The following is a 9,430-nucleotide window of genomic DNA, read 5'->3' as shown; positions in this document are numbered from 1 at the left end:
ACATTGTTGCTCTTTTTGCTTTAAAAAGTCAATTTTCCTTTTTAAAAAAATTCAAAGTAAAGAACCAATGGTTTATATTTATCCACATTTCCAGCACTCTTCATTCTTTGTTATAAATCTGCATGTCCATCTGGTATCATTTCCATGCAGCCTGATGAGCCTGATCAGCACTTTTTATTGTAAAAATCTGTTGCATTAAAAATTGTTTGTGTTTATCAGAAAATCTGCCTTCATTTTTGAAGGATATACTCCCTAAATATAGACATCTAAGTTAAGTTGTTTTTTTTTTTTTTCTTTCAGCCCTTTAAAGTATTCCACTGTGGCTTGCACTTGTTCTAGTAAATCAGATGGAGTTCTTGTTATTGCTACCCTGTAATGAGTGTTTTCTCCCTCAATGCGTTTTTTGGGGTTTTTTTTTTTAGATTTTCTTTTTATCCTTGATTTTCAGCAATTTGACCAGGATATGTGTAGGTATTGATCCTTTGTATTTATCCTGTTTCAGTTCAGTTCAGTTCAGTTCAGTTCAGTCGCTCAGTCATGTCCGACTCTTTGCGACCCCATGAATCTCAGCACGCCAGGCCTCCCTGTCCATCACCATCTCCCAGAGTTCACTCAGACTCACGTCCATCGAGTCGGTGATGTCATCCAGCCATCTCATCCTCTGTTGTCCCCTTCTCCTCCTGCCCCCAATCCCTCCCAGCATCATGATCTTTTCCAATGAGTCAACTCTTCACATGAGGTGGCCAAAGTACTGGAGTTTCAGCTTTAGCATCATTGCTTCCAAAGAACACCCAGGGCTGATCTCCTTCAGAATGGACTGGTTGGATCTCCCTGCAGTCCAAGGGACTCTCAGGAGTCTTCTCCAACACACAACTGCACAATTTATCCTGTTTAGGGTTTGTTAAGTTTTTCTGGATATATGGTTTGATGTTTTTTGTCAAATGTAAATAATTTTTTTTTGCTATCATTTCTTCTTCAAATACTTTTTTCTACACAATTCTCTCTTTCCCTGTCTTTTGTAACTCAAGTGCAAATTGGCTGACCTACTTGATATTATATCATAGGCTGTTGGCAATCTGACTTTTTTCCCCTATCTTTTCTTTCTTGGGATTAGTTAATTTCTTTTTAACATTTTCAAGTTAACTAATCCTTTCTTCTACACTATAAAATCTGGCTGTTAAGACTAATGGATACTTTTAAAGAATATTTCTCATATTGTATTTTTCAACACAATTTTTAGTTCTAAAATTTATTTTCTTCTTTTTGATATTTTTCTTTACTAAAATATTATATAGCTTCACCTATTATATCTATGCTTTCTTATATATGCTTCCATATATTTATAATAGTTGTGTTAAATTTCTGGTCTATAGAGTCAAATAGGTGGGTCTTCTCTTTGCTGTTGTTCAGTCACTAAGTTGTGTCTGATTCTCTGCGACCCCATGGACTATAGCATGCCAGGCTCCTTTGTCCTCCACTATCTCCTGGAATTAGCTCAAATTCATGTCTATGTAAGCATATATAGGAAAGCATAGATATAATAGGTGAAGCTATCTAGGTCTACTTTTATTCACTATGGTCCCATTTTTTTCTGCTTATTTTTACATCCATTAAAAAATTAACTTAGATATTTATTTAAAAAAACATTGAAAACTAAAATGTAATTTGTTTTGTTTTGATTATTCCCAGAGAGTGCAAGCCCATTCCTTAGTTAAGATGAGGGTGATTATTCATATTATTCCGAATTATGTTAAACACAGTCAAGCCACAGGGTTTATTTTCAATCTTTAACTCATTCATAATTAGCCTAACTCCCCAATACATTAACTCTATGTCTTTGATTTTCTGTTTTTTTAGTCTTTGAGTTGGGAGGAGGTTGGGTACTTTCAGATATTTTTGGCTCATTTTTAGATTCAACTCTGATAAGGTCCAGAATCCAAACATTGTGAGGATGTATAGGAGTGTGTTTTTCAATACCTATTGTCCAGGCTTTACTCCTTATTGCTGCTTTCCTGGTAATATTTGAGTATAAGTGGCATGTAGAGAGGGGAGAACTATCAAGGTGGGTAATTTATTGTCAAATTTGGAGCTTATTCTGGTTATCTACTGCTTCATCACATATTACCCCAAATTTAGAAGTTTAAACATTTGATATACTGACATCTGAACTGAAATAAAACAATAAAAACTGAAATAAGACCATTGTATTATATTCAGGAACCATGTGAATCAGGCTGGAGGTAACCTGTCTCCAGGGAGCAGGAATCTTCTAGAGATGGCTCCAATCACGTGCCTGCTGATTGATCCCAACTCTTGGCTGAGAATTAATCTTGGGATGACCCTGAACACCATCACATGACTTTTCCTCACACCATAGTAGCTGTGGACTCCTTACACTGCAGTGGAAATTGCAACATCATGTATCCCAAGAGGGCCAGTTAGAAGCTATAACACCTTTAACAACCTAGCCTCAGAATTCACGTATCATTATTTTCATCATTGTCACAAATTTGGCCAGATTCAAGGCAAGAATCATGAACACTACTACTCCATGGAAGGAATGTCATTGTCACATTGTAGGAAAGATTCTGCAGGATGGAAGATACTCTTGAGGACATTTTTTTTGAAAACTCAATCTACTATAGTCTTCTTCCAAATTCCTGTGCATCACACAAGCCCACATGATTGTCTAAATCTTGGTTGGTTTCTTCTCATCTCCATCTTTGACAAGTTAATTATCCATCCACCTGTATTTAGTCAGTCATTTAGTTAGTTCAGTCACTCAGTCGTATCTGACTCTTTGCAACCTCATGGACTGCAGCATGCCAGGCTTACTCAAACGGAGCTAACTCAAACTCATGTCCATTGAGGCAGTCATACCATCCAACCATCTCATCCTATGTTGTCCCTTTCTCCTCCTACCTTCAATCTTTCCCAGCATCAGGGTCTTTTACAATGAGGCAGTTCTTTGCATCAGGTGGCCAAAGTATTGGAGTTTCAGCTTCAGCATCAGTCCTTCCAATGAATATTCAGGGTTGATTTCTTTTAGGATGGACTGGTTGGATCTCCTTGCAGTCCAAGGGACTCTCTAGAGTCTCCACCACCACAGTTCAAAAGCATCAATTCTTCGGCACTCAGTTTTCTTTATAGTCCAACTCTCCAGGTGACTTCTCCCAAATGGGAAATCACTGAGGTTTTCTGTTTATTTACGAATGCCTCATTTCTCTTTGAAAAGCACTTTCTCGGGGCTTTCTTTCATTCTTCATTCCTTGCTGACCTCATTGAAAAACATGATTTTTTGTTGAGGTTTTTCTTGTTCCTACAATTTGTCTTTCACGTCCTTCTACATCTTAACTTAAAGCAGAACTTTCTCCATTAGTTTACTTTTATTATCTTGACTTTTCATGTCTATTAGTTGTTTTAATTAACTATTCTCTTGTATCCCTGCTTTCTTTTTTATGACATTAAGTATTTTAAACATATGTTATAGTATCTGATTGCTTTATTACATTTATTCTATAAAATTCATGGGAATTTTTTCCTGTGCTATCCCTGTGTCTTGCCTATGTCATGGGAGTTTGTAATATGTGACTGCAGGTTCATTTTCAGTGTGGTTTTATATTTACAGAAGTCCTGTGCAAACTAGATGTGTTATCTCCCCCCAGAGAGACTCTGTTTTTAATTTGCAAGAAATATCAAGGGTATCATTGCATCAAAACCCACTTTTTATGTTAATGTCTTGGCCTGGCATTTCAAGACCCTGAGGTTACTGTAAATTCCAGTTCCTTAACTAGTAAGACAATAAGCCTTGTTTGTTTGTTTTTTTTTTCCCTAACCCAGATCATATCAACATTAACAAACTTCCTTTGTATCTCCCACCTTTCTTTGCCCTGTTTTTTGATGCTACAAATCAATTCTACAGACTACCTTTCTCTTCCACTGGCAGGTTCTATGTTGGGATCTTTTAATAAGGGTGCTGGAGGAACATCACAAGGAAGGAAGAAGCAATTCAATCTTTTTCTGCTGTTCTATTCTCCTTTTGGTGGCAAGCAGATCAGCCGGAAGGAACCCTGGCAGTGATTACCGTAGTGGCCACAGCCTTCCTACTTCGATGGTGAATGCCCCCACCCCCATCCCACAGAAATGGGTTCACAGGCAGACATGTCCCATGTAGCTTCTCAGTTACCACAGTGATGGGTAGCATGTTTCTATGGCATTCACACTGTCTTCTCAGAGGTCTCAATGTCTACCATGTAGGGCCTTCCTCGAAACAGCTAAATTTCTTCTTCATTTTTCCTCAGTCCTGGGCTGGTGGTGGCTCCCTGTAGTACCTACATCTTTTAGACCTTCGAGTTTCCTTCTAGAATTAACCACTGCTTACCTACTTATGATTCCTTCTGTTAAGTTTTTCCTGCTCAAATTACTAGTATAGTTTTTGAACAGGCAAGAGAGATCTGAACCAAACTACCCAATGGAAGCACTCCATATTAATCACATAACTGCTCTTATTAATCCCTCATTTTGTGAACTGTAAATGTTGAACGAGCAAAGAAGGAAGGAAATCACTGTGTGCATTGTACTCAGTCACACTGAGCAACTAATAAAGCTAATTACACAACCAAAAGTGAGAATAAATGGGGCATTGGTGATTCAGCCAAGAGTTAAGTAATTTCCCCTTCTAGCTTTCCTTTTATCTTTAAGCCTGTCTCTGTATTCCTTTGTTCTTGGAAAATCACTTAAAGGGTCCATTTAGCGATTTACCTCTACAAAAAGACCACTGCAGAAACTAAAGGCATTTGAGAAGAGTGATTTTAAGGAGCTAAGCCTCTCTTGTATGATAACGCAAAGGTGGTTTGCATTGTAGGCAGAGCTAGTTCACTTGGACTTTTTTTGGAGAAATGTTTGTTTTTAAAGTTTGAAGTTAAGCTGTGACGTGCCTGCAAAATGTTAGGACTTAATTTTATAGAACTATTCTCTTTTCAAGCCATTGTTGAGTATTCAGAGGCTGAAACTAGCTTTAGTGCAACTTAATTTTTCACTTCATAATGCAGGTAAATATGTACCAAAAAACTAGGCAATGTTGGGTTAAGTCAGGCCACACTTTCTTAGAACCTGACTTCAAGAAGTAATGTAGGGTATGCCTGAATGCATGTATAAGAGGTAGAATTTTGAAAAAGCTAACTTTTCTTCATGGAATGCCAAGGATATAGCTACAAAGGACAGAATACTTGTTGAGGAAAATCTCCTTTGGCCTGTGGATAATAGTAACAACTAATATTTATATTACATTTATGATATTACACATAATTACAGCATAACATATAGCACATTACAGGAATTACAGTGTATATTATACTAAGCACTTACTTTTTTGTTATTAAGCATTTGATTAAATGCTTAATCATTTCTATTAACAATGCCAAATTTTATTATCTGTAGTGGGCATATGTAGTTATGTTGTACAAATTTTGGTAATTCAAACATGCTCCAGTGAATTAACAGGATGTATTTACCTCTATAAACTCAGTAGGCCAGGGTGCTAATGGGGTGCAGAGAATTCTTCCCAAGCAGGGAAACCCTAGCCCCAAGAACAACATGATGGTAGCAACCAATCTCAAAACAACAAAAAAGTGATTAATAGTCAATATAGAAGGAGCTATGAGCAAAAGAGATTCAAATTTGGAACTACATAATCCAAAAGACAGTTCAAGGTACAGGTTGCATCCTGATTGACTCCAGAGCATCTACAAGAAAAACTCTTGGCTTTGACTGCAGGATAAACTACAAGACAGAAAAGAACTTCTGAAAGGGATGGCAAAGACATAGAAAGGTCCCACTACCTGGAAGGTGGGCAAGTGATGCCTATCTAGAAGGTTGACATTAAGTGGCTGTCATTGTAAATAATCTGTTTGTATCTCTTACTGGTAAACTGAATATTGTGTCTGGGTAATTGCCATATGAATAAATTCTTTAGCTGTAATGAATAGCTGTGAAAAGAAGAGAAGCAAAAAGCAAAGGAGAAAAGGAAAGATATAAGCATCTGAATGCAGAGTTCCAAAGAATAGCAAGAAGAGATAATAAAGCCTTCCTCAGTGATCAATGCAAAGAAATAGAGGAAAACAACAGAATGGGAAAGACTAGAGATCTCTTCAAGAAAATTAGAGATACCAAGGGAACATTTCATGCAAAGATGGGCTCGATAAAGGACAGAAATGGTATGGACCTAACAGAAGCAGAAGACATTAAGAAGAGGTGGCCAGAATACACAGAACTGTACAAAAAAGATCTTCACGACCAAGATAATTACAATGGTGTGATCATTCACCTAGAGCCAGACATCCTGGAATGTGAAGTGGACCTTAGAAAGCATCACTACAAACAAAGCTAGTGGAGGTGATGGAATTCTAGTTGAGCTATTTCAAATCCTGAAAGATGATACTGTGAAAGTGCTGTACCCAATATGCCAGCAAATGTGGAAAACTCAGCAGTGGCCACAGGACTGGAAAAGGTCAGTTTTCACTCCAGTCCCAAAGAAAGGCAATGCCAAAGAATGCTCAAACTACCATACAATTGCACTCATCTCACACGCTAGTAAAGTGATGCTCAAAATTCTCCAAGCCAGGCTTCAGCATTACGTGAACTTCCAGATGTTCAAGCTGGTTTTAGAAAAGGCAGAGGAACCAGAGACCAAATTGCCAACATCTGCTGGATCATGGAAAAAGCAAGAGAGTTCCAGAAAAACATCTATTTCTGCTTTATTGACTATGCCAAAGCCTTTGACTGTGTGGATCACAATAAACTGTGGAAAATTCTGAAAGAGATGGGAACACCAGACCACCTGACCTGCCTCCTGAGAAATCTGTATGAAGATCAAGAAGCAACAGTTAGAACTGGACATGGAACAACAGACTAGTACCAAATAGGAAAAGGAGTACGTCAAGGCTGTATATTGTCACCCTGCTTATTTAACTTCTATGCAGAATACATCGTGAGAAACGCTGGGCTGGAAGAAGCACAAGCTGGAATCAAGATTGCTGGGAGAAATATCAATAACCTCAGATATGCAGATGACACCACCCTTATGGCAGAAAGTGAAGAGGAACTCAAAAGCCTCTTGATGAAAGTGAAAGAGGAGAGTGAAAAAGTTGGCTTAAAGCTCAACATTCAGAAAACGAAGATCATGGCATCTGGGCCCATCACTTCATGGGAAATAGATGGGGAAAGAGTGGAAACAGTGTCAGACTTTATTTTTTGGGGCTCCAAAATCACTGTAGATGGTGACTGCAGCCATGAAATTAAAAGACGCTTATTCCTTGGAAGAAAAGTTATGACCAACCTAGATAGCATATTCAAAAGCAGAGACATTACTTTGCCAACAAAGGTCCATCTAGTCAAGGCTATGGTTTTTCCAGTAGTCATGTATGGATGTGAGAGTTGGACTGTGAAGAAAGCTGAGCACTGAAGAATGATGCTTTTGAACTGAGGTGTTGGAGAAGACTCTTGAGAGTCCCTTGGACTGCAAGGAGATCCAACCAGTCCATTCTAAAGGAGATCAATCCTGGGTGTTCTTTGGAAGGAGTAATACTGAAGCTGAAACTCCAGTACTTTGGCCACCTCATGCGAAGAGTTGACTCATTGGAAAAGACTGATCCTGGGAGGGATTGGGGGCAGGAGGAGAAGGGGACGACAGAGGATAGATGGCTGGATAACAACTGGATGGACGTGAGTCTGAGTGAACTCTGGGAGTTGCTGATGGACAGGGAGGCCTGGAGTGCTGCAATTCATGGGGTCGCAAAGAGTCGGACACAACTGAGCAACTGAACTGAACTGAACTACCAGGATACATTTGTCTATTGTCTTACTGATTTCATAACCATTCCCAAATGTAGAGTTGGGAATCTGATGGTGTATCCACTCAGTATACTTTCCTACAGATTCTCTTAAGGTGTTTATGGCAGGGAATGTTTAACAGTAGGATTCCTGTGTGCTGTGTCCCGTCTCTCTTGAACCTTCTGTTCCTTATCAGTTCCTGATAGGAGCGAGAGGAGTGGCAAGCCACTCCCAGGACTGAGGTCAAAGAGATGGGATTCTTGCATAGGATTTCCTTCATTAGGTTTTCCATATGGTGAAAGGGATTATCTAAGACCCTCTTTTGATATGGATTGTCTTTTGGCCTTATGGCCTCTATTGCTCCTTGTTTCCTTGGTAACTTGTAAAGCCTGGTCTTTTGATCTTTATCTGAAGAAGCTACCTTGTAATATGGTATATACACTCACACAGAATTCAGTAAAGCACCCTTGTTCCATCAGACTTGGGTCCCGTGTCCATCCTTCTCTCCCTCTCTCTCTGGATGATTTCCCTGGAGCGCGAAGCCTGGCTGCATAACCCAGGGAATATCAGCCTCTTTCCTACTTTTACTTTCTTATCATCGACTCTGGACCACCAGGTTCCAGTCCATTAAAGGACCCCAACATGTGCATATCAGTGTGCTCTGCTGTGCTTAGTCACTCAGTCCTGTCCAACTCTGCGAACCCATGGACTGTAGCCTGCCAGGCTCCTCTGTGCATGGGGATTCTCCAGGCAAGCATACTGGAGTGGGTTGCCATGCCCTCCTCCAGTGTGTGTATCAATAATATGTTCCTTTTCGTTGCTGAGTAGTACTCCATGGAGTGGAAATTCCATTGGAATAGAAATTCCAGCTGGAATAGAAATTACAGTTTCTTTAAACAATTAGAGTTAAATTTTAAAGACTGTTTCACAAACATATTTACTTGATTTCAGGGGTGAAAGAGGGAAAGAAAATAGTCATTATTCAGGAAGTTATTAAGTCATTCCACCAACATTCACTGATAGCAGATTATTGAGCCAAATATATTCCTATACACTTGATTACAAAAAATGACTAAGACCAAAATAGGGTCAAAATGAGTTAAGTAGCAGGGTTAAGATTGAAACCCAGGTCGGTCTAGAACTCAGGAAGCAAGAAAATGAATAGGTCAAAGAACATGTTATCATTAATAATAATTTTTTAATGTAACAATTTTCCTAGGTTAAATTAAGAGTCTAAAAATGCATACTTCTGGTTAGTTAGCATCCTATCTACTAGACCACGCGTTTACTAAGCCACGCCTTACACCGGTTATAAGGTCAACCACAGACAAAAACCCATTTGTAAAGCAGCACTTGAGGACAGTGGGGCAAACCAAGTTGCATCAGAGTAGCTATCTCTTCCCATCTACTACTGTTCTGGAAAATACGCTTGGACTGGTAAGTCTGGTGTCCCTGAATTATCTTAGGCCTCTAATTTATTTCCTCTAGATGTCCTAAATTATTTGAAGATTTGATTTTAAACAAAGCAAAGCCAGTAGGGTACTGTTTATAAACTTCCGTACAATGCTCACAGTATGGAGATTGAAACGCAAACTAGAGA

This window comes from Bubalus bubalis, chromosome 7 (assembly GCF_019923935.1).
Source record: "Bubalus bubalis isolate 160015118507 breed Murrah chromosome 7, NDDB_SH_1, whole genome shotgun sequence".
Classification (NCBI taxonomy): domain Eukaryota; kingdom Metazoa; phylum Chordata; class Mammalia; order Artiodactyla; family Bovidae; genus Bubalus; species Bubalus bubalis.
The sequence above is the reverse complement of the archived record's forward strand: the minus strand, read 5'-3'. Positions refer to the sequence as shown.